The 26,149-nt window shown below is 43.0% G+C and overlaps 1 non-coding gene across 1 annotated transcript; it reads left to right on the top strand.

Moving 5' to 3' along the window:
* Positions 1-1,425: 1,425 nt before the first annotated feature.
* Positions 1,426-1,500, top strand: Trnat-ugu (transfer RNA threonine (anticodon UGU)). Its single transcript has one exon. It is a non-coding gene; the product is annotated as a tRNA-Thr (tRNA).
* The last annotated feature ends 24,649 nt before the right edge of the window (positions 1,501-26,149 follow it).

Here is a 26,149-nt window from a genome sequence, read left to right as displayed (position 1 = left end):
CAGCTATGGCATAAACAAGACAAGGAAATAACAACAACTCGCAAAGCGATTATAGAGATGGTTCAAATGGCTCCAAGCACTATCGGACTTAACATCTGAGGTCATCAGTCCCCTAGACTTAGAACTACTTAAACCTAACTAACCTAAGGACAGTACACACATCGATGCCCGAGGCAGGATTTGAACCTGCGACCGTAGCAGCCGCGTGCTTCTCGACTCAAACGTCAAGAACGGCTCGTCCACATCGGCCGGCGATTATAGAGACATTTGTGTTCAAACATGCCCATGACGTTATTTACTTCTTAATGAATGACTCTCAGAAACTTTTTTGTAACCGTACTGAAGTTTTTATACATGGTACCATGTACGATACCTCACGATCTAAGCAGGACAATTATAGGCAAAATATGTTTCCTCGTAAAAAGAGGTCATATATATTACACATATTCCTCATAGTTGCTGGAGATTTCAAAATGGAGCAAAATACACACCTGATATCAAAATTTCATCAACTGTAAATAAACAATTCAAAACTTTTAAACGAAATTACCGTGGAAATTTTTTTAAAAGTACTGCTGCTTTTCTTGGTATTATCACATGGATTAGTATCCAGTCAAGATTATTTGTCAGAATTTAACTTTACGTGTTGTGGAATGTGTTAGACAAATTCCCGCTAGTAATGAAGCAAAGGAAAAATTTGCACTGCTCACGCTGCAAAGATAAGGCTATGCACCGTTCTGCCTGGCATTTTCACCCGTTCTTCTGAGCATAGCAATCAAGTCTGAGAATCAAGCGGAAAAAAAATTACCACTTCCAGTGATGAAAACAAAGTTGGCATTCAGTCCCGTGGTATCACATATGATACCCAAAAATTTGAAGCTTATAAATCTGTTATAACATTGACGCATAATTAGCTATTAACTGAGGAAAGTCTGTACAGTTTTAATAAGTTATTGAAGTATGTGAAAACACTTCTATTGGTGGACGTGAAAACGCTTTTACTTATAAAAAGATACGTCTTTACCTTTGTTTCATCGAGACATGGTGTGGAGTTACAAAGTCCGAAGTTTGTAATCAATGGCTCTTGGCAGGAGGACGAACAAGTGAAGTGACCTGCGGCAAGTACGATGTGTGTCGTGCATGATACCATAGTCCACAAACCGTTCTGCTGCACACAGGTCTGAGAAAAAATAAAAACCTGTAAGTATCAAATACAATAGCTCAGGACTGAAGAGACTATATACAAGTTCATAAGCAGGCCTAAAGAGAAGTCAAGATGTTCTAAAATTTATTCAGTTATTTTGGTAATTATATATGACGGTAGTATCTGTTCCCGAAAGAACAGTTACCGTGGATGACCATGCAGCTTTACTAGAAATGGGGAGCGTGCAAGGGATAAGTCCCTGCAGACGCACCATCCTCTGTGCCCGCGGTGGCTCAGATGGATAGAGCGTCTGCCATGTAAGCAGGAGATCCCGGGTTCGAGTCCCGGTCGGGGCACACATTTTCAACATGTCCCCGATGAAGTACATCAACGCCTGTTTGCAGCTAGGGTGTCCATTTAATTATTTTATTTTGGTAATGCCAGCAAAGACATTAATAACGTTGGAAGTGAGCTAGCAATAGTTTTTCATACTGTTAAACGTAACATCAGTTGCAGAAGTAGGGATTGCGCAAATAAATTATCGAAGGATGTTTTCCCTAATTCCAGTTTGGCTAGGATGATGGCATAACAAAGGAAGAAGCAATTGTGTGAAATGTTTTCGCTCCAGAAAGTGTTCAGAACTTCACTGAAGTCTTCAAAGACCCAGCTAAATCAAGCAACTTTTTCTCTACTGCCACTGATCCCTTCAACCACAGAAACAAGATGATGTTCCCTCCTGTTCTTAGGTATTTTTATCATGAAAAGGGAATAAGACATAGGCTTTTGGCTTAACTGAACATGCTCATGAGGCAGCTAATGCTGTTCGGCCTGATGAAGCCTTCATTGAATTCACATAATTTAGAAGCAAAGAACCTGACTGCATACTGTGCTGTGCAGATAATGCGTATATAAATTAGGTGAAGCATAATTATTAGTTTAAACTGCTACAAGGAGACAGCAAGCTTTTGCTGGAAGCAAACTGCTCAAATCACATACTGCATAATCCAACAAAACTTCCGTGTGATGCATTAGCTGTAGATGTTTAAATTCTTGCCCTGCAAATGCATGGAAATTTCTCTGTCCCTCCAGGGAAAAGCGATGTAGTTGCGCAATTGAGATTTGTTGCAACTAAATCTCCCTTGAAACTCCCTTAAATCATGGTTAGATGACGGTCATCGTCCTTAAAATGACGACCAAATGCCGGTCACCCAAGTAGGCTATCTAATTTCATCCCGTCACCAAAATACGGCGAAAAAAAACATAGAAACATTACACATTTTCGACGAAGTTAATATTAAGTCTTATACTCGAAGGTATACGATGCAACACAGCAATCATTTTTACTTTCAGGGTTCTATCTGATAAAGACTTCGTTTTCGATGACACATGCCGCGGTTTCGGTCGCTGAATTTATGGCGGTGAGTAGTACCATCGCACTGGCTGACGAATGATATTATCGGATGTGAGTAGAGCATGTATGGAACGCATTACGAATATGCTCCAAGGACACTGTTCGCTTAGTTCACAGAATTTAAACTCACGGCCCGTTCAACTCTTACATCCACCTTCGTACCTACGCAACCAAAAATAAAAGATTTACAAAGAGAATTAAAGTACACATAAACAATGCCTCGTGCCAATGTGAAAGTGCGTGAACATAAATACCAAAAAGATTCCTGAAAAATGCCGTTCATTGCAGAAGTGAGTACTGTAAGTGGCGGCAGTGGTGGTAAGTTCCTATGGGACCCCCCTCCCCCTCCCCCACACGCACACACACGCGCGCGCTCGAGGAACGACTCGAACCTCCTACAGCAGGCTGTTCCAGCTCGTCGGCTCCGTTGAGAGCTGCGGAGCGCTCCCAGCTCCCAGATCCCAGGAGCCGTGTCGCTCGCTGTGACCATTCAAAGTGGGCCGGCACGTGGCACGGCTGGCTGAGGCAGGCGGCAGGGTAAGTGTTTTGATGTGCCAGCTGCGTCTTACAAGATCGACAACCTCATACTCTTAGCTGCTAAGACGTGGTGACATGCTACACCAGGAAGTACGATGTTCAGGAAATAAATAAGAAACAACTGTTTTACAAGAAATTGGGTACTAAATTGATTGGGCCTCTGTAGCTTGACATTTTATTTTCATTACAAAATAGGAAATATCAGGCGTCAAAGTGTTCGCAGCATTAATGCCGAGGATGGCCTTCATTATTGCATCCTGAAGAAACGATCGTTCCTTACTTTTTACTCTTTTCATTGCTGAGAAAAGCTGCTCACAACAATACGTAGATCCAAATATGCACATGATCTGAGCAGCATTGTTGTGAAGCTTGGGAAATGTTTTTGCTGTAATGAACGATACCATCGTGACAAATCCAATGTGTTGTAGTACCTCTCTTTCAACAAAGTTGAATTTTTCAAATCAATAATCTCCAATTGAAGTGACGATGACAAGTCATCGGGGGAAACTGAAAAAGGAGTGCTGAACACCTTAAGTTCCATTTCCAAACTAGTGACGTCTCGGAATCGTGTTTCAAACGACGTGATGAGCTGCTTTAACGTTTCTTGGTAATCACCGAAAGTGGTACCTTCAGGTAGTTTTAAAGAAGCAAGACGATTGAAGAACGTTAAATGTCCATTAATCATCTGCCTCTCAAATAAACGTAACTTTTCCATGAACGCTTTGGTCTGGTCGTGCATGTCAACGATTAGCTGCCCTTTGCGCTGCAATGACAGATTTAAATTATTCTGATGCATAGTTTTGTCAGCTAGGAACGCCAGGTCTGATATCCATTTTATATCTTTCAGACAACTCATTTCTTCCCCTTTCATTTCGAGAAAAAGGGATATTTCCTCATGAATGGCTAAGAAAACATCAAGAACTTTTCCCCAACTCATCCAACGAACTGTACTGTGGTAAGGTATATCCCCATACTCCGCTTCCATATCTTTCAGGAATCCTTTGAATTGGCGATGATTCATACCGTGACGCCGCACAAAATTCACACACTTCACGACATCTTTCATTACGCCACCTAGCTCTACTGTTTCAGCACACAGTGCCTCTTGGTGAATAAAACAATGAAGAGTCAAAATGTCTTTCCCGAATTCGTCCTTGAGTTTATTTTTCAAACGAGAAACAAAACCTTAGTAACGCCCGATCATTTGTGGTGCACCATCTGTCGCTACAGAATGGAGCTTATCCCACGGCAAATACATATTATTCACTGATTCAAAAACAGCTTCAAAAATGTCACGTCCTGTTGCGGTGTAATCGAGTGGTACCACATCCAAGAGTTCTGCAGTTACTTGCAGCTCCATGTCGACACCACGCACAAAGACTGAAAGCTGAGCACAGTCCGATATGTCGGTGCTTTCTTCAAGCGCTAGCGAAAATGCAACAAAGCTCTCCGCCTTTTTCCTGATCTGTGTCTCTAAAACCGCTTCCATGTCCAGTATTCGACATTGTTTGCTTCGACAGGCAAACCCCTTCAATTGCCTGCACCTCCCTTGGAAACAAACATTCTACAACTGCTACCACGCACAATTTTACGAGTGGTCCCACCGAAAACGGCTTGCCACTCGTCGCAATGATGTGAGCGACCCTGTAGCTTGCTCGTATTCCAGATTCAGTAGTGTTTTCTCCGCTCTCATTCACCTGAAAATTATAAACGCATTACAGAACACGAACTATGTTTTCATACCCCCGTATTACGAAACCGTTTTTAAACTCGTCTCCCGGTATGTCGTACTTAAGCCTGGCTGCCATTTCTCTGCGTGCAACGCCTTCTACCTGATCGTAGTGCGCTGCGTGAAGACGTGTATAATGTCGTTGTATATTGTACCTCTTCGCAGAATTAAAAATTTTATGACATACAGGACACTGCAGACGACCATCCCTCTCAATGAATGGAAAGGTATCCTCAAATAGAGGTACAGGGCTCCCACGTCATAGCTGTCATTGAACACGGATTATTGCGTCAGTTGCGGCTGCCAGGGGGCAGTGAGTTCGCTTTCCCCCTCCACGCGGGCTCTGAGCTGTCGCAGTGAGCGCTCCGGAGCGCTCCGGCTCCCTGGAGCTCAGTTGGAACAGCCTGTCCTACGGGGTGAGCCGCGCGAACTGTTGCAAGGCGCCTGAGACCGCAGGGCAGTATTAGAAGTACCAATAATGAAGAATACTATATACGTAGGCAGATGAGTAAACAACAGATTAATCACGTAAATTAACATCCGACAGACGTTGCAGTCAAAACCCTTTATCGAGTTATATGTAAGTCAAACAATAGTGTTGAATAAAATTACACTTTATAAACAATATGAACTGGCAGGGAGATAGGATTTGGGAATACAAAGGTGCTGAGCAAAAAATTATTAATTAATGTCTCAAAGAAAATTATTTATTTACCACAGAGACCGGTTTATAATGTACAAAAGCAAGTAGAACTTGTTCATGCCCAAATTTTATCAAAATTTTTCTCAAACAGCAGTTTCTGTAACAGACATCAGCAGATAGCTGTCACTGGAAATAATAAACATGTCTGTCACACAGAACACACTGTAGCACCAATGAATAGCAAAACACATAGGTAAAAGATTAGTAGTGAACTTACATACACAGCTGTGAAGCAGCCAAAGGGAGTTACTATTTCACTAATATGCGTAATCACAAAAACAGAAAATGTAAAATAATGTACACATCTGTGAAGCAGACTTTTATGGGCAACAAAATCCCACGCAATCGAAGGGCCTAGAGTACATGAATTTAGTAATTACATTAACAGTTCAATATCGGATGACCTACCAGACTGTTGCTCGAGCAATTTTACACTGAAGCGCCAAAGAAACTGGTATAGGCATGCGTATTCAAATACAGAGATACGTAAACAGGCAGAATACGGCGCCGCGGTCGGCGACACCTACATAACAAGTGTCTGGCGCAGTTGTTAGATCGGTTACTGCTGCTACAATGGCAGGTTATCAAGAGTTAAGTGAGTTTGAACGTGATGTTATAGTCAGTGCACGAGCGATGGGACCTTGCATCTCCGACGTAGCGATGAAGTGGGGATTTTCCCTTACGACAATTACACACACACATACCATGAATATTCAGGAATCCGGTAAAATGTCAAATCTCCGACATCGCTGCGACCGGAAAAAGATCCTGCAAGAATGGGACCACGGCGACTGAAGAGAATCGTTCAATGTGACTGAAGTGCAAACCTTCCGCAAATTGCTGCAGATTTCATTGGAGGGCCATCAACAAATGTCAACGTACAAACCACCCAATGAAACATCATCGATATGGGCTTTTGGAGCCGAAGACCCATCTCGTGTATCGTTGGTGACTGCACGACAGAAAGCTTCACCCCTCGCCTGGGTCCGTCAACACAAACCCTGGATTGTTGGTGACTGAAAACAAGTTACCTGGTCGGATGAGTCTCTTTTCAGATTGCATCGAGCGGATGGACGTGTGCGGGTATGAAGACAATCTCATGAATCCATGGACCCTGTATGTCAGCAGAGGACTGTTCAAGCTGGTGGAGGCTCTGTAATGGTGTGGGGCGTGTGTAGTTGGAGTGATATGGGACCCCTGATTCGTCTACATACTACACTGACAGATGACACATACGTAAGTATCCTGTCTGATCACCTACATTCATGTGCATTATGCATTCCGACAGACCAGGGCAATTCCAGCAGTACAATGCGACACACCACGCGTCCAGAATTGCTACACAGTGGCTCTAGGAACACTATTCTGAGTTTAAACAACTCCACTGGCCACAACTCCCCAGATATGAACATTATTGAGCATATCTGTGATGCCTTGCAACGTTCTGGTCAGAAGAGATATCTACTCCCTCGTATTCTTACGGATTTATGGACAGCCCTGCAGGATTCATGGTGTCAGTCCCCTCCAGCACTACTTCAGACATTGAGTCAATGCCATGTGTTGCGGCACTTCTGCGTGCTCGCGGGGGCCCTACACGATATTAGGCAGTAGTACCAGTTTCTTTGGCTCTTCAGTCTAAAACGCACACACTGAGTACGAATTAAAATTACACACAAGGTGAATGGCAGGCAGTAGACGGACCCCCAACCAAGCAGAGACAGGAGGGCATACAGATAAGTTCATTTAGCCCCTAGTACCAAGATAAGAGAATACATAGAAAAGTCACTCAAATACAGGAAATGACACACTGAAACTTTAATTCAGAAAACACATGTCTCATGAAACTGAAACCCTCTTACAATCAAATAATCGTTTTATTTAGACAGACTCTTATCGCCAGGATGCTGATCCACACAAAGGCATCGGCCAGACATGGCCAGAAGAATGGTCTGACGCTGTTTACTGCGAAATAACAGACCACACTCAAAAGTGACTGATGAAGGGACACATCTACCGTACATACACGACGAGCGATCACCGCGGCTGTGAGGTAGAACCCGCGATACCTCGTGAGGCGCCACGAAAACATCCAAGCCCCAGCAGATCACATGTCAGCTGCGCCTGCGCTTAAATCCCTTCCAGGGTCGCCAAAGCGCTACCACTGGAGACACGGAGGAAACGATAGCTAAGCAACGCTAGGCAAAGAGTTTCTGCAAGCACAGGAATCGATACAGCCCCTCTAAACATTCTGTGTGGTGTCTGTTTGTTCTATATCGTGTCTCCCTACTACTTTAGCGCAACGACGCTCTGAGCGTGTTTTTTAGGGAATTGACTAGTTTGAACCTGGGACCTGTTGCTGGTAAGGAGACGCCAGACCACACATGACATGTAGAATTCAGAAGAGTTCAGTGAGACTAGCGATGATATAACCAAATACTTAATGATTTCAGCGTCAGCTCCACTGCACTCCCTGTAAAGGAATCTTAATACTATCTAAATTTAGTGGAAGGGGTTCAAGGCTTTCCGATTTTCAGTTAGCTGGTAAAATAACGTCGAAAAAGCAGTTAAGTTTACCATTGGAAATTTTATTCTACTCACAAAACATCGTTTATAAATTGCACTATTGATAAAAGGAAATGTTTTAATAAAGGATGGTAAGAACCAACTGCGTTCAACAAAAATGTGAACGAATATTCCCTGAATGGGTTTCCAAGTTCTACAATGGATCGAAGGATGACCTATGCCATATCACATCTATAATCTAGGTTTAAATTAAGTTTCACTAAAGAGAAAACTATCAAAATGGTCTACAGTGACCCTCAATTATCTTTAATTACTTATCTAACTTGCCGTAAATTACAGTGGCTGATGTGGCTTCTCGATAACTATATAACAGAAAAATCATCGCGTTTCAGATTTTTACTTCAAGTGGCAAATGTGAACACCATGAGCTTTAATTGACGATCGACACTAGTATTACACAAAAAGGGGGTGTAACAGATGAGACTTCAGCAGTTCTGAGTGAAGCTTTATGCGCTGTTATGCGGCATCGCGTGCGTTCATTACCTTGTCAGTGTTCTTCAGGGGGCAGCAGACAGCACAGCTCCACTCACCTCACCGTCTCGGAAGCAACTCTTTGCTCTAACTTCTCTTTACTACAATTTACCGAAGTTGGTTTAAAAAAAAAAAACTATCTGGCTGTGTTTTCATCTGACCAATCAGGGTCTCAATGTTAAGCTTAAGCTCCGCCTACAAAAATTCTGTCTACCCATCTTCTTTCTTGGTCTCAATCTTGCGAATCTTCAACTTTTGTTCTTCCTGCTTTTTCTCTGCTTCTTACTTGATTCTTGGTTCTTCTCTGGGCAGAATATGGAAATATTTATTGATAACTAGTCGCTTTGAAGTTCTGCTCCTAGTAACAGTTTGATAAATGGTTTGGGCATGTCATTTCTACTTTGTGGACGTTTTCTTCAGTTTCGTGCATCAGCGTGCTGTTTAATAGCAGTGGTGTGACTTTTACACATATTTTTTGCCAGTGGTGGCTTGCCCAAGCGGTCTTCTTGTCGGGTCGTTTTTTGCTCGCTCCGCTGAGTGGGGGCGCTCAGAGACGCATTCGGCGTCCTGTCTCTGCAGGGCTCTGTCACTGTGCGGCTCCGTGTTCGTTCCAGCAGGGTTCCACCGAGCGGTCAAATTTATTGCCCACTTCAGTTACAAGGGCCTTCTGTTGGTCTCGCTGTCCTTTCCCTTCTCTCGACGCTTCTGCCTTGTAGGGATCGTGTCTTGCTAATTACGTCCTTTTCTTTATTGATACTTCTCGCGTTGCAACTCGTGGGTCGTTGCATCTCGTCCTTGCTGGAGTTTCTACAGTGGTTCTTACAAAAAGTTTTACTTATGGTCATCTAACATATGTCTACTACCTCCATTATTTTGCGCCTTTTTAAAAGCTTTACAAATTTCGGCGCCCTTTCCATGTTACAATTCTAAGATATTTTGAGTCTTAACTTATACAAGAAACCTCAAATTCGTTTTATTTTTATTTTTTGTGTAGTGTCGTGGTGTATAGCATTTTAGTATTTCATGCTGTTAGACTATCTACGCTTTATCCCTTCACCTTAATCTATGGTATTATTGGTGTTATTTTTGTTTTTGTTTTTATTGAAACTACTTTTTTTTTCCCACCTTCCTCTCTCTTCATTCTTCTTTCTCCTGACGATCTTATCTGCAACATAATATTGAAATATTGTGCTCGTTATTTACCAGTAATAAAATTAATCTTCAGTCTTAGGTAAAAATACCAGTCTTAGGTAAAAATACCTCTGCTTTATCTCGTAAAATACCCTCTAATTCTCTTTTACTGTGTTCCGAAATACCTTGAACTTCTTGCAATTTTTTGTCGATTTGTTTATGGACTTCTAACATGAGTTGAGGCGATTCCCCCTTTTGTGCATACCATTCTAATTCTTCATCCTCTTTATCTCGCATCATTCTTAATTGTTTGTTTATGACTGGTATTTCTTCTGATTTTAGCTTTTGCTCAAAGAGAAGTGTGACATTCCCGAATGTTACGCTATCTTTCCCCATATCTATTATCGCTCATCTCTCATTTAAAAAATCTGCACCTATAATCAAATCTACAGTTAGTTTAGGTATAATCACGAAGTTGGCTTCGATCTTTTGACCTTGGCACGAAAGAGTTAACCTTGTTTGTCTCGCAACGTCTGCAGCATTGTTTCTAATAGGACCTCTTACTTTCATCTTACGTGTTTTCAGAACTGGCAATTCCTCATTAGCATTACACTGCATGAATAAATTTTCTGAGATCGCCGTCAGTTCACTTCTGCTATCAATTACAATATTGACTGGGATATGCTTTACCATGGCCTTCACAATTGGTTGAATTTGAAAGGGCTGGTTCTGTTCTTCTTGCATCAATGAATCCTCCACTGAATCATACATGAGTCTTTTTAAGAATTTCCCTTGTGAATTCGAACTTTCTGTAGGATAAGCTTTGACTGCTACTTCTCTCTCTTTTATTTCCTCTTCTCTATTTCTTCCTTCATTTACACTTTCTTCAACATCCTCTACTTTTTCCTCATCCTCGTCTATCTTCTCCTTCTTCGTCGCTACTTCCACATAATCGCATCTAAATGCTCTAATTATAGCTTCATAACTTACTTCATTATATTCGTTGGGTTGTGTGCCCACTCGTTACTTATTTTCAACTTCTGTCAATTGCGCATTATCCTCATTGAATTCGCTTTCCCTGGTTTCCATCTCAAATAGCTCTGCAATACTCATTACTTCGTCCTTTCTTCCTACATTCGTTGTGCATGCCTCTGGTAAATCATCTTCCTCGTCAGTATTCTCCCAATTAATTTCGTCCTAACATGATATTGTTATTCTCTTGTCTTCGTTTTCATCTGGTCCCTGCGGATTTGTTTCTTCCTTCTTCTCTTCTCGTGATAAGATTTTTACTTCTCTGTTCAAGGTGCTGCAATTGTCCTGGGTCGGTGCGTCATTCTCTTTGGCATGGGCGCTTAGCTGTCAATTCGAACGTTTATCGGGGTTTGGTGGTCTTACCTCCACCTCTTCTATGTGTATTCTCTTTTCTTGTTCAGCTTGTTGATAGTGTTTTCTTTGTTGATAATTTGTCGGTCTATTGGTTCTCCGGTGCCCGTTCCGGTTGTCGTTATTCCCTCTGTAATAGTTGTTGCCGTTCCTGGGTGAATTATAGTTATTGCCATATTCTCTTCTAAATCCATGACCGGTTCTTTGTTGAAATCTATTGTCTTTTCTTGGTGCGACGTTATCACAAGGTTCGTAATTGTTTCTTCGTGCTGTGTCTTGTGGATTCCACTGCTGTATGCTTTCGTTTTCACGTGCGCTTCGTCTTTTTCTTGCGGCATCTTCCGAAAATATGAACTCTAGTTCCCTTAGAGTACCTTTAAATGCTTCGACGTCATTGCCTCCGCGACCTAATAATGATTGCTGGTATTTCAATGGTAGCTTCATCGCGCATAATTTAATCAACTCTCCGTCACTGTATGGTACATCTAAGCATCATTGATTTTTCTTTGCCATTAATTCGAAAAATTTCACGGGACTCTTCTCTCCAGAATTTTCAAACTATGGGTTCTGTAATAATTCGTACTTCACTCTGTGTGCTTTGCTGGACCAATATCGTGAGAGAAACTTCTCTCTGAAATCTTCGTACGATCGGCATGTCGCTGCAACATTCTGCATGGTTTCTGCGACTGTGTGCACATATAAAGTCTAATTTGTGTGCTAGCGTCCAGTGTTCTGGTAATCCTACTCGGAATTGATCAATAAAAGTTCGTGGATGTAATGAGTTTCCTTCTCGAAAGTGTTGAAATTTTCTGACTGTGAGGAAATGATCGTTGTCGTACTTCGTCATAGTTCCATATGAAATTCGCGATTCTTCGCCACTTTTGTTTCTGATCATTTCTCCCGTCGTTCTTTCCGGTTGTGGTAGATCCATTGGATATTGTCCACTGTAACTTTCGCCTACCCTTGCGTAGTATCGTTGGAGTGGTACGCAATAATTTTCTTCCTTCGGTTGTGAACGTGTAGCTGAATGCATTGCACTGTACTCTTCTCGACCTGGCTTTCCATTGTCACGTATTGGTTCGGTATCTTGTCTGGCTAACCTTGCCGCTTCATTGCACGATCCAAACTGTCTTGAAACATATATTTGTGGTTCCGCATGTGTTTGTGGTGCCGTTTGTTCATCAAGAATTTCGAAACGTTTATGTTGCTGTGCAGGCTGTCTGATTTCACGTATGTTACTTTCCGCCTGTGATTGGAATCGCAAATGCGTAATATCTTCGTTAAATGCTTGTTTTTCCGGTGCTGTTACAGATACGGATGTGGTTGCAGACTCAGTGCTTGTTCGATCTTGTTCACTACGCTCTTCAATGGTTTGCAACAACTCTGTTCGCAATTTCTGAAATTGTTGCTTCGTTTGCGCTTCTATTTAGACTATGCAGTTATCATATCTTTTCAGCGCTGCTTTTGTGATACGTTTGTGTAACACACTGTTTTCAACAATTTCACGCGCTGTACCTGCTGCTTGTCTAGTAATTACGTTTATCTGTTTCTCTAGTTTCTTGACTTCTCCCTGGGTGTTGTTACATAGTGTTTTGATCTCGTCCTGAGTGTCATTACGCAATGTTTGTACGTCCGCTTGTACCTTGTCAGTGTCTGTTCTCAATTGATTGTGACCTGTTACTAAGTTTCCTATCACTTCTCGAGATTCTTTTGCCTCGTCTTCAATATGACTTAGGTGTAACTGAGTTTTTTTGTTTTGTTCTTTAATCTCACGCATTTGTCTCGTGGTTTCTGCATTCTGAATTTGAATTTGGTTCGCTATGTCTTTATTTTGCCTTGTCATGGTTTCCGTAATTTGTTGTAATAATTCTGCCAGATTGGTGGATCCTATTGCGTTCTCTTCCGACGTCCTACGCTCTGTGTTTTCGCCCAATTGTTGGTTCGCAACCGATTGCATTGAACTGTGCTGTGACACGTTTCTGCTCGCATTCCTTGTACTCTGTGGTGAGGGAGCTCTGATTACTTGTACTATGGGTTCTACGTATTCAAGACGCAAGTTAGAATCCTCATCGACTGTCTCTTTACTTTCCTGCTCCTCTGTCGTATGCTGACTTTCGATTTCTGTCCTTGACGTACATTATCCTCGTTATGGTGCGTTGTGTGTCCTATTTCTCGCGATACTGCATCGTCTGTTGTACTGTCCTCTATTCTCTGTCCATTTTCATACTGGGTCTCTACCTCAATTCGGTCAAGGTCTCGATCTGCCATTGCTAATCTTTCCGAATCTCTTATTTTCTGTTTTAAAAGCAATTCACGCGCTCTACTTCGCGTCAACATGCGCTCATACGATCTCACGCGTTTCATAAACCTTTTGTTCACACGACTTGACAAACCATTCACTTACTTGTTGGGTCAGAACCAACTTGTCAACGATGTATCCGCCACCTGTGCGCTTGCTTTGAGGAGAAAACTTAATTCTAACAATTTTTAAAATTCATAACTTAATTAAGCCACTGTCTCTGACACTTTCTTACTATCTATCGCTGCAGCTACTGTTTTCGAGTATTTAAAACTTTAGGAAAAAAATTTTTTTACTACGAAAATTTTTCAACAGGATATTTTTGTGACCTAGTTAGTCATGTGGTCGACCTTCAATCATAGTATTTTACCATCCTGGCAGGGTCGCCATTTTCTAAACATTCTGTGTGGTGTCTGTTTGTTCTATATCGTGTCTCCCTACCACTTTCACGCAACGACGCTCTGAGCCTGTTTTTTGGGGAATTGACTAGTTTGAACCTGGGACCTGTTGCTGGTAAGGAGACGTCAGACCGCGCATGACATGTAGAATTCAGAAGAGTTCAGTGAGACTAGCGATGATATAACCAAATACTTAATGATTTCAGCGTCAGCTCCACTGCACTCCCTGTAAAGGAATATTAATACTAACTAAATTTAGTGGAAGGGGTTCAAGGCTTTCCTATTTTTAGTTAGCTGGTAAAATAACGTCGAAAAAGCAGTTAAGTTTACCATTGGAAATTTTATTCTACTCACAAAAAAACGTTTATAAATTACACTATTGATGAAAGGAAATGTTTTAATACAGGATGGTAAGAACCAACTGCGTTCAACAAAAATGTGAACGAATATTCCCTGAATGGGTTTCCAAGTTCTACAATGGATCGAAGGATGACCTATGCCATATCACATCTATAATCTAGGTTTAAATTAAGTTTCACAAAAGAGAAAACTATCAAAATGGTCTACAGTGACCCTCAATTATCTTTAATTACTTATCTAACTTGTCGTAAATTACAGTGGCTGATGTGGCTTCTCAATAACTATACAACAGAAAAATCATCGCGTTTCAGATTTTTACTTCAAGTGGCAAATGTGAACACCATGAGCTTTAATTGACGATCGACACTAGTATTACGCAAAAAGGGGGTGTAACAGATGAGACTTCTGCAGTTCTGAGTGAAGCTTTATGCACTGTTATGCGGCATTGCGTGCGTTCATTACCTTGTCGGTGTTCGTCAGGGGGCGGCAGACAGCACAGCTCCACTCAACTCGCCATCTCGGAAGCAACTCCCCACTAACTTCTCCTTACTACAATTTCCAAAGTTGGTTTAAAAAAACTATCTGGCTGTGTTTTCATCTGACCAATCAGGGTCTCAATGTTAACCTTAAGCTCCGCCTACAAAAATTCTGTCTATCCAATGAGAAACGTTATACTTTTCGTGGTGGGGCAATGTTTTTAAAGTTTTCAACGTAACAGAGACGCGAAAAAGTCTCACGCTAAAACTTGCGGGTGGTGTGGTCCTAGCGGTTAGCTGGCGACGTGGGTGTCCGTCCGTCCCTTATCGTAGGGCCTTCCAGCTTAACACGGTTCTGCTTTCGGCTTCTGTTCTCGTTTCTCCCCTCGGAACTGCGTCTGTCTCACGGTGGGAAGGTATGACATGCATTTAGGCATTTTTGTGTTAGTCTGTGGTATTCCATTTGCTCACTCGTTACTCGTATTACTTTGGTTAATTTAATGTCACGATTTATTCGGAGCTATGTGACATACTACTGGTTTGCTTATCATGTCAGGGTTTTCATGGAAGGTGTTGGATTTGCCTGACACCTTACACCCGTCGTATGGCCCACAATTGTGAAGTTGTTAGATATGTGTCTATTTCATGTCCATACATTGCTTATCTTATACTGCGACTGTAAGGATTAATTTCGTACAGATCGCTGTTCAGAAATAGAGCATGCCACGTTACTGTAAATATAATATGGGTTACGAAGGTGCTTGTTCTGTTCATTAAGGTCGTTATATGGCCCTTTATTTGAACTGTAAATTCCTAATTCCAGTAAACTTTTGAGCAAGCGACCTTCAGAAGTAATAAAATCGACGGACAAATGGGTACCAAGTGGGGTTCTGTTACAATTTTTTGAGTGTTAGTTAAGCTGCTGTCTAAATGTGCGACCCGTCCTAAATATAGAATATATTGGGCAATCAATACGTGTAATTTAATGAATGATGGACTCCAAGTGCTTGTTCGTGCCGTGTAAAACATTGTCACGCACAGTGTCTTAACATTTGATTAGTGTTAGTCGCAACTCTGGTAGGTATATGAAACGAGCATTCAGTTTTTTTCTGGCGGCACGCTGATAAAAGTAAAGTTTCGAAAATCCCTTCCGTCCGTATTATAGGTCCTACTGTTCACTTGGCAGGATGAACTGCAGCCAGCCAGCCGCCACGGAGAATCTTTCCGACCTCCGCACAGCTCATCTTAAAAAATGGGGTCGACTGCTAATGCAGCTCATTGACCACCTCATCCAGAGAACGGAGCGTCATTGACATGGGTGGATGGCACCCAGGAGGTCATTAAATCTGTTCACCGTCCAGCTGTTGGGGAAGTTTTTTTTTAGTGTATCTTCGGTTTCAATGTTTTGCAAGTCGACGTACAGTCGCTATTGTGTGCTGGATGTCTAAGCATTAAACTTCACATTATGGCTTCCCGTTCAGGAAATACTCGTATATTATTATTTATAGTTAATTCTCAAGAAAAAAATGGTTCAAATGGTTCTGAGCACTATGGGACTTAACTGCTGAGGTCATCAGTCCCCTAGAACTTAGAACTACTTAAACCTAACTAACATAAGGACATCACACACATCCATGCCCTAGGCAGGATTCGAACCTGCGACCGTACGGTCGCGCGGTTCCAGACTGTAGCGCCTAGAACCGCTCGGCCACACCGGCCGGCAATTCTCAAGATTTGGACACTAGAGTGTGGCAGTCTACATAGTGATGCTATTTCATTAAGACTTAGACAGTTAAAGTTTCTAAGAACTCTATGAATTTTAGATGATGATGGTAACAGAAGTAGGAACAGGAGTAGGGGTATTAGGTGTAGTATTAGTAGAAGTATTAATTAAAATTTGATTTTACCAGTATGTAGCTACAAAGAAGGTTTGTAGCTACATGTTATACACATTGGGACAGATTCTGTTCAGATTCTGACATACCAGGTCCACAGTCGCTGTTTTCATCCTCTTTCACGTACCCCCATTTAACAAGATTTCTTTCGTATCTTGAAACTCAAGTCCTCGATGGACTAAACGACTTCGTAGTGAGAATGGAAGTTGAAAGCCAGCAGAGCGAACCTCCTCCAGCTGCAATAGTGGAGCAGGTGTGTGCTTTGACCGCAGTTTCATTCGTCAGTTTCTGCGATACCAGCAAGGTGCTCACTTGTTCCTAAGAAGCTCTTCCTACATCTCAAGCTGGATGGCGGCATCTGATGATCATGCTGGGGACGTCGAAGAACAGCAGCTTGCTTTTCCCGCTCGATTTCTGCTCCGACGACTCTCCTAATATTTGGCGGAGTAATTCCTATAATGGGATAAATTTGCTCAATAGACGTTTGCCTCACACCCTTAAACAATGTGTCTAGCCTAGTTGACAGCAGCATCCAATAGTTTGGCATGGGTGGAATTCTTCGAAACCGATGGCTGCATATTCTTGAGAAGACAGCATGCAATAACTGATGTCCGAAGGACAACTAGCTCTGCTTAGTTCTCATATATTCTTTCTTGCGCTTACTTCTTAAAATTACAGCAGAGTTTTAACAACAGTTCTACCTAATTTTACACCGAGATACTTTGGTGCGTAGTACTGATCTGTCAGACTTTGCACCAATGTCCTGGTTAAATACCAAACCTCTCCGCAGTGTCTCACGAAGTAAGGGCATGTTACAGTAGTGATGGTGATCCGGTAACCTTGGCTGGCCCCTTGGTGCTCTTCGAGAGGAGTAGGCTATATACCGGCACCAGATTTCACCCTCTCCCTTCTCTTATAATCTCCAACACGAACATGACGCTACACTACAGTCACCTGCACTTAACCGATACACGTACGCACACAGTTCCCATACTTCGCGAGGGAGAGGTGCCCGTGCGCGCGAAGGATACGGAAAACCTACCCAATTAGGTGGCTGAGCCTGCCCTTCGGGATCCCCCAGCCATTCGTGCCACACTACTGTACTTTAGTTGTGATCAAAGTCTTTTTTTCCCCATTTCTTGAGAACTGTTCCTTGCTTTTGTCAAACGCAAATAAGTCGGTTTTGGTGGGGTTTTGCTTCATCTGCTTCAGGTTCTAGTATGTTAAGAGTTCTTCCAGTGATGTAGTTATGTTGTCGTCCACCTCTTCGAACGCATAGCCTTTTGCCGCCACCACTGTATCATCAGCCTGGGTATATTCCTTGACTTCCAGATGAACTGGTTTGTCATTGTGTAGATGGTGTACAAAAGGGAGGTGATAACGCTACGTAGATATAGCCCATTCTTCTGTTTCCTGGCTATGTGGGTCATCTCAATGTAAAGTGAGGAGCTAAGACGTGGGCTTGAGGTCAGCGTGGGAAGACTTGGGGGAAACGTCCACTTGTGCCGAGAAGTGCCGGCGGCGCCGCCCTTGCCGGTTCCTTATCACCACTGCGGTCGCGGCTCCCTGGCCACACATGGCGACTTGCCCCACATGATTCACTGCCGTACGTGCACCACGCTCTGCGGCAGCGCGTGCTTCCGCGGACTGCCTTGACGGCGGTGGGAAGACCTTGTACATCCCAGACAGCGCAGTGAGGTAATCGACCGAATGTACCACAGTGTGTTTTCCAGGACTGCTTACACTCTAGTACAGTCAAGGAAGAGTTTCACAAGTGTACAGATACGGACAGATGGAACCTGCTACTAAATATGGGCGATAAACTTAGAGGAAGATCTGATTAATGCATACGTGTGGAACGGAGAAGAAAGCGTGCGATTTTGCAACAAACATCGGTAAGAAATGAAGAACCAAGAGGGAAAGTAAGAATGGAAGACCAAGAACGAATTGCTAGGTTAAAAAAGGGTGTAGGAATGTAGTTCCTCGACCTTAGGATTCAATATGTACGTCGAAGAAGCAATGGCGGAAATAAAAGAAGGGTCCAAGAGCGGAAATATAATTCACATTGAAAGTATATCAATAAGATATGCTGATGATACACCTATTCTCGGTGAAATTGAGGAAGAATTGCAGGACCTATTGAATAGAATGGGCAGTGTAATAAGCACACATTGTCCTCAGAGTAAAAAGATGAAAGTATTGAGTATAAAAAATGAGATTGTTGATAAAATAAAAAATAGGGATGACGAAGTGAATGAATTCTGCTACCTTGGAAACAAAACAACGCGAAACAGATGAAGCAAAGAGGACGTAAAACGTCGACTACCGTAGGCAAAGCGGGTATTCTTGGCAAAAAGAAGTCTACTAGTTCCGAACACTGCTCTTAATTTGAGGAAGAAATTTCTGAGGACGTACATCTTCAGCACAGCATTGTATGGTATTGAAACATGGGCTGTGGGAAAGTCAAAAAGGAAGTAAGTCAATTCGTTTGACGTGTACTGCTCTGAAGGACGCTTGATATTAGATGGACTGATAAGAAATAAGGCGCGTCTCCGTGTATTCGGGGAAGAGAGGAGCACGTGGAAAGGAATAAGGAAAAGGCTGATAGGACATGTGTCAAGATGTCAAAGAATAACGTCCATGGTACTTGAGGGAGCCGTATAAGGTGAAAAACAAGGTGGAATGGTCAGTGTTACGTCGTCTGTGAAATGTGCGAAGTCATACCCGTCCTTCTCCCAGGTGTATACCGTTACTAACAAATTATTTTTTTATTCATTTTGAATAAATACACATGTGCTGTAGATAGTGAGTATGACAAAGTTAACAAGAGTTTAGCATTCTTCATTTAAATAAAAAATAAAAACTTTCCCATCTTGTAAAAAAAGGCTGATACAATTACACAAAAATTTTCCAATGTTATAGCTTATAACAGCATGTTTGTCTTATGACAGCAGGACTGAAACAACTGTCACTTCTCACAATATTAAGTTTACTGCATGATGGCGTCCTTATTCCTCCCGCTTTTAACTCCTAAACAGTACGGCATTTACTCTATCTTCCTCCTATCTGCGTAAAGCTGTAAAAAAATAGCCGAAAAAAGTGAAAATTCTGAAGTAATTAAAATTAGAGCATGACTGATGAAAGGTAATTAGAAGATAATGTAGAAGTTTGTCACACTTCAAAAAACCCTAGAATGTAAACTGATAAAAACCACTTTACCAAAACTGCATGTAATTAATGACTTTTATAAAGTTACTATCACCGACCACGTTTTATTTGCTTAACAGTTATATATTTTGAGCTCTCACAGCTCAACATCAGAACTGGCATATCTTACATTTCAATTTAAAATCACTGACAATTTACGTTAACCATTTTTTAAATTAAGTTATGCAGAATGTGGTGAGTTCTCAGACAAAAGATTGGTTTTTAAAAATTTCTTCAGTACGTATAACAGTTTTAGCAGCAGATGTGTAAAATTGACAGTCAAATAAGGATGTCAATACCTAAAATGATTACATTGGCAAGTCTTTTATTTCAGTTGAGCGGGTGGTCAAAGCAAAAGCGGCCCAGGAACTGCGCACCGAAGACCAACGCTAACATTATGCAACGGCTGACCAGCGTACTAATGATAATTTTCTGATGCGTAACGATCCTTGCTCTGAATAATTCATGTAACCGAATAGGACGAACCAAAGAGTTTACATTTCATGGCTAACACACGAGTCAAGCGCTCCTTGCTGCAACCTATATTAACTCGGCTATCATTTCAACTGTGCTCAAAACAGGGCTATCGTTTGTCTGTGAAGAAAGTCAACTGCTTTGCTTAGTAAATCGTTTAATTTATCTTTGCAATTTGTTTAGCGAAATATAAATTAAACATGTCTGAAGAGTGTTCAGCATTCAAGTGCACAAATCAACAGATATTTCATGTTACAATTAAATACAGGGGCTGGAAAAAATACGGAAAGACGATGAGAAATGTATGCTTCAACATAAATACAGACGCTAGCCATAGCCAAGCCTGAAAGTGGCGATGTTGTACGTAATCTCGAAAGGCACCTATGCAATGGCCTCAATATGTTGCAGGTATCAGTCGTAGTCAAAACAGAGTTCTGTGTAGCTGTGAGAGCATTACCTCGGAGCTAAATGCATTCGAATGCGGGCAAATTAGTTGTGGTCTACTGTGTGGGAGCTTCTGTACCCCAGGTAACCGAAGCTTTGGTGTTCCAAGAAGCACCGTATCGAAGATTTACACTGCATACAGGGAAAGTGGAAAAACATCATCCGTTAAGTCACAACTAGGACAAAAATGTGTGTTGTGGGTTCGAGACTGACGGCCACTGATACGGTCTAAGTTGAAAAGTAAGAGGACGACAGCTGCAAAAGCTACTGCAGAACTGAATGTCGCACTCACGCGCCATGCCAGTACGAACAAAATTAACCTCATAATCAGAAAATTGCAGAACAAGATTGAATTACAAGACCACTCATCAGTGATCCAAATGTTCATAACAGACCAAATCGATATAACATGGCCTACGCATAAATGGAAGAATGTCGTTTGGTCGGATGAATCTCGTTGCACACTGTTTAAAACCTATGGCCCAGTTTACGTATCGAGAGTGAAACGTAGCAGGGGTTCGGTGATTATTTTGGCCGCCACTTCGTGGTGTTCTACGGGCTCCATGGTTAGTCTGCAGGGTCGCATTACTGCCAACGATTGTTGACTCTTTTGGCTGATCGGATCCACACTGTGATACGATGTTCGATCCCCAGTGGTGATGCTGCATTCGAAGCTGACAGGACGCCTCTTTACACGGCTCGCATCGTCTAGGACGCGTGTTGTGGCCACCTCGTCCAACTGTCTCATTTCTGCTGGCCACCACAGTCGCCAGATCTCAATACTGTTGAGCCATTGTTGTCTACTTCGGAGAGCAGGCCACGTGATCGCTATTTACTGCCATCATCGATACCTGAACTTGCACTATTTTCCAGGAAATACGGTAAAAGATTCCCATGCAAATCATACAAGACTTGTATTTACCTTTTCCGAGAGACTGGAAGCTGTTTTGAATGCGAACGGTTTTCATACACTGTATCAGGCGTGATAATCTTCTTGACGTTTTTGGTGTTCCCATATTTTTATCCACCGCCTATATATTATACACTACTGGCCATTAAAATTGCTACACCAAGAAGATATGCAGATGATAAACGGGTATTTATTGGACAAATATACACTCCTGGAAATTGAAATAAGAACACCGTGAATTCATTGTCCCTGGAAGGGGGAACTTTGACACATTCCTGGGGTCAGATACATCACATGATCACACTGACAGAACCACAGGCACATAGACACAGGCAACAGAGCATGCACAATGTCGGCACTAGTACAGTGTATATCCACCTTTCGCAGCAATGCAGGCTGCTATTCTCCCATGGAGACGATCGTAGAGATGCTGGATGTAGTCCTGTGGAACGGCTTGCCATGCCATTTCCACCTGGCGCCTCAGTTGGACCAGCGTTCGTGCTGGACGTGCAGACCGCGTCAGACGACGCTTCATCCAGTCCCAAACATGCTCAATGGGGGACAGATCCGGAGATCTTGCTGGCCAGGGTAGTTGACTTACACCTTCTAGAGCACGTTGGGTGGCACGGGATACATGCGGACGTGCATTGTCCTGTTGGAACAGCAAGTTCCCTTGCCGGTCTAGGAATGGTAGAACGATGGGTTCGATGACGGTTTGGATGTACCGTGCACTATTCAGTGTCCCCTCGACGATCACCAGTGGTGTACGGCCAGTGTAGGAGATCGCTCCCCACACCATGATGCCGGGTGTTGGCCCTGTGTGCCTCGGTCGTATGCAGTCCTGATTGTGGCGCTCACCTGCACGGCGCCAAACACGCATACGACCATCATTGGCACCAAGGCAGAAGCGACTCTCATCGCTGAAGACGACACGTCTCCATTCGTCCCTCCATTCACGCCTGTCGCGACACCACTGGAGGCGGGCTGCACGATGTTGGGGCGTGAGCGGAAGACGGCCTAACGGTGTGCGGGACCGTAGCCCAGCTTCATGGAGACGGTTGCGAATGGTCCTCGCCGATACCCCAGGAGCAACAGTGTCCCTAATTTGCTGGGAAGTGGCGGTGCGGTCCCCTACGGCACTGCGTAGGATCCTACGGTCTTGGCGTGCATCCGTGCGTCGCTGCGGTCCGGTCCCAGGTCGACGGGCACGTGCACCTTCCGCCGACCACTGGCGACAACATCGATGTACTGTGGAGACCTCACGCCCCACGTGTTGAGCAATTCGGCGGTACGTCCACCCGGCCTCCCGCATGCCCACTATACGCCCTCGCTCAAAGTCCGTCAACTGCACATACGGTTCACGTCCACGCTGTCGCGGCATGCTACCAGTGTTAAAGACTGCGATGGAGCTCCGTATGCCACGGCAAACTGGCTGACACTGACGGCGGCGGTGCACAAATGCTGCGCAGCTAGCGCCATTCGACGGCCAACACCGCGGTTCCTGGTGTGTCCGCTGTGCCGTGCGTGTGATCATTGCTTGTACAGCCCTCTCGCAGTGTCCGGAGCAAGTATGGTGGGTCTGACACACCGGTGTCAATGTGTTCTTTTTTCCATTTCCAGGAGTGTATTATACTAGAACTGACATATGATTACATTTTCACGCAATTTGGGTGCATAGATCCTGAGAAATCAGTACCCAGAACAACCACCTCTGTCCCTAATAACGGCCTTGATACGCCAGGGCATTGAGTCAAACAGAGCCTGGATGGCGTGTACAGGTACAGCTGCCATGCAGCTTCAACACGATACCACAGTTCATCAAGTGTAGGGACTGCCGTATTGTGACGAGCCAGTTGCTCGGCCACCGTTGACCAGACGTTTGCAATTGGTGAGAGATCTGGAGAATGTGCTGGCCAGGGCAGAATGCCAACATTTTCTGTATCCCGAAAGGCCCGTACAGTACCTGCAACATGCGGTCGTGCATTATCCTGCTGAAATGTAGGGTTTTGCAGAGATCGAATGAAGGGTAGAGCCATGGGTCGTAAAACATCTGAAATGTAACGTCCACTGTTCAAAGTGCCATCAATGCGAACAAGAGGTGACCGAAATGTGTAACCAATGCCATCCCATACCATCACGCCGGGTGATACGCCAGTATGGCATTGACGAATACACGCTTCCAATGTGCGTTCACCGCGATGTCGCCAAACACGGATGCTGTAAACAGAACCTAGATTCATCCGAAAAATGAAGTATGGCCATCCGTGTACCCAGGTTCGTCGTTGAGCACACCATCGCAGGCGCTCCTGTCTGTGATGCAGCGTCAAGGGTAACCGCGGCCATGGTCTCAGAGCTGATAGGCTGCTGCAAACGTCGTCGAACTGTTCATGCAGATGGTTCTTGTCTTGCAAACGTCCCCATCTGTTGACTCAGGGATCGAGACGTAGCTGCACGATCCGTTACAGCCATGCAGATAAGATGCCTGTCATCTCGACTGCAAATGATACGAGGCCGTTGGGATCCAGCACGGCGTTCCTTATTACCCTCCTGAACCCACCGATTACATATTCTGTTAAGTCATTGGATCTCGACCATCGCGAGCAGCAATGTCGCGATGCGATAAACCGCAATCGCGATAGGCTACAATTCGACCTATATCAAAGTCGGAAACGTGATGGTACGCATTTCTCCTCTTTACACGAGGCATCACAACAACGTTTCATCAGGTGAAGCCGGTCAACTGCTGTTTGTGTATGTGACATCGGTTGGAAACTTTCCTCATGTCAGCACGTTGTAGGTGTCGCCACCGGCGCCAACCTTGTATGAATGCTCTGAAAAGCTAATCATTTGCATATCACTGCATCTTCTTCCTGTCGGTTAAATTTCGCGTCTGTAGCACGACATCTTCGTGGTGTTGCAATTTTAATGGCCAGTAGTGTAGTTTAATTACGATGTAGTGAAGACACTTTGGGAGTCCAATGCTGCCTAGCAATTTTAATTACACTTCAGATACGTGCAGGAAATTAATTAACTTCACAATAATTGCAGGCTTCCTTTGAAAGATAAGGAACTAACAAAGAGACGGGCAGCAGATATGAAGTGGGACAAATGCTTTCAGACTACAACCAGTTACATCTGCCCAGCTCAAGTTCAAGACAGACAAAAGTACAACATAAGAGCATCTTTTTGTCCAAGGCAATTGCAGCTGTCTTTAATTTTCCGAAACATTTACAAAAAGAAAGATCAACTCTTATGACCAGAGCTCAGAAAGCGAACTTCTGATAATTTTGAAGATAATACTCCAAATGAGCCAGCAGTGGCACTTAGTCTTAATTTAGACCTATAAACGTACTGCTTTTACGTATTATCAAGTATCTTTTAATACTCTATAACATCAATTGTAAATGTTATAATAAAGAATTCAAAAGTTGATCGTAAATTAGCCATACATTTTAGAACTTATAATCTAGGAATTTTACACCACGTTATTTCTGTGCTGTAAAGTTATTACAGTCTTATGGTGAACATTGTTTTTTCAATGTGTGTTGTTCGTCTCTTTATGCTGATCACAACAGTCATCCAAGTCCAAAAGAGCCGAAAGCGAAATACGATAAAGTTCAAGCTGAAAACATGCTGTTGAAGAAGAAACTGAAGCAAATGGAACAATGTAGTGTGCGATTAAAAAGAAAAGTAGTGCAATTAGAAACTTTGAGTGGTTTGAGAAAAAGATTATGTGATTCAGTTCAAATGGCTCTGAGAACTATGGGACGTAACTTCTGAGGTCATCAGTCCCCTAGAACTTAGAACTACTTAAACCTAACTAACCTAAGGACATCACACACACCCATGCCCAAGGCAGGATTCGAACCTGCGACCGTAGCGGTCGCGCGGTTCCAGACTGTAGCGCCTAGAACCGCTCGGCCACCCCGGCCGGCTATGTGATTCAGTGTTTGGTACTATTGTATGCTAAGCAATGAAAATGTTAATGATCTATTTAAGTAGCTGTTAGAACTTCAAACCAGTGGTAAGATATCACAATATTCTCACCAAGCAAGGAAATTTTATCTGATGCTAGACTTTCCTTCTGCTCAGACTTATAGTTGCTTGACAAGGTTCATGAAATTACTTCACCCAAGAACAATCTACTATTGGGCAATGTCTGTGGGTGGCTATCAAGGTTTCACTGAGAAATGTTTTTCCAAGACTCTCACTGAAGCAGAAGCTAGTAGAAACCAGATCTTTGCAACATTAATATTCGATGAAATGGCGATTAAGAAGTACCTTGTTTGAGATGGAAAAAAGGTTATAGTCCATGAAGTTTTTTGGGGAGGTTGCCATAGAAAGTAGCAGAAGTGCTAACGTAGCGTTAAAAAGAAGTTGGAAAATTCCGGTAAATTATTCACATGCTCGATAACAACTGAGAAAATTGGACGAAAGTGGTGTTAGTATAGTACTTGTTGTTTGTGATGGTACTGTTACAAGTAGGTCTTTAATGCAAAGTTAGGTATAAAAAGCGATGAACAGCTAGCACAGGGTTGGATTTTGCATCCTTCAAATGATTACAATGAGGCGTTTTTCATGTTAGACATAATTT

This window comes from Schistocerca nitens, chromosome 6, assembly GCF_023898315.1.
Source record: "Schistocerca nitens isolate TAMUIC-IGC-003100 chromosome 6, iqSchNite1.1, whole genome shotgun sequence".
In the NCBI taxonomy this organism is placed as follows: Eukaryota; Metazoa; Arthropoda; class Insecta; order Orthoptera; family Acrididae; genus Schistocerca; species Schistocerca nitens.
Note: the sequence above shows the minus strand (reverse complement) of the source record. Positions and strands in the feature narration are given on the sequence as shown.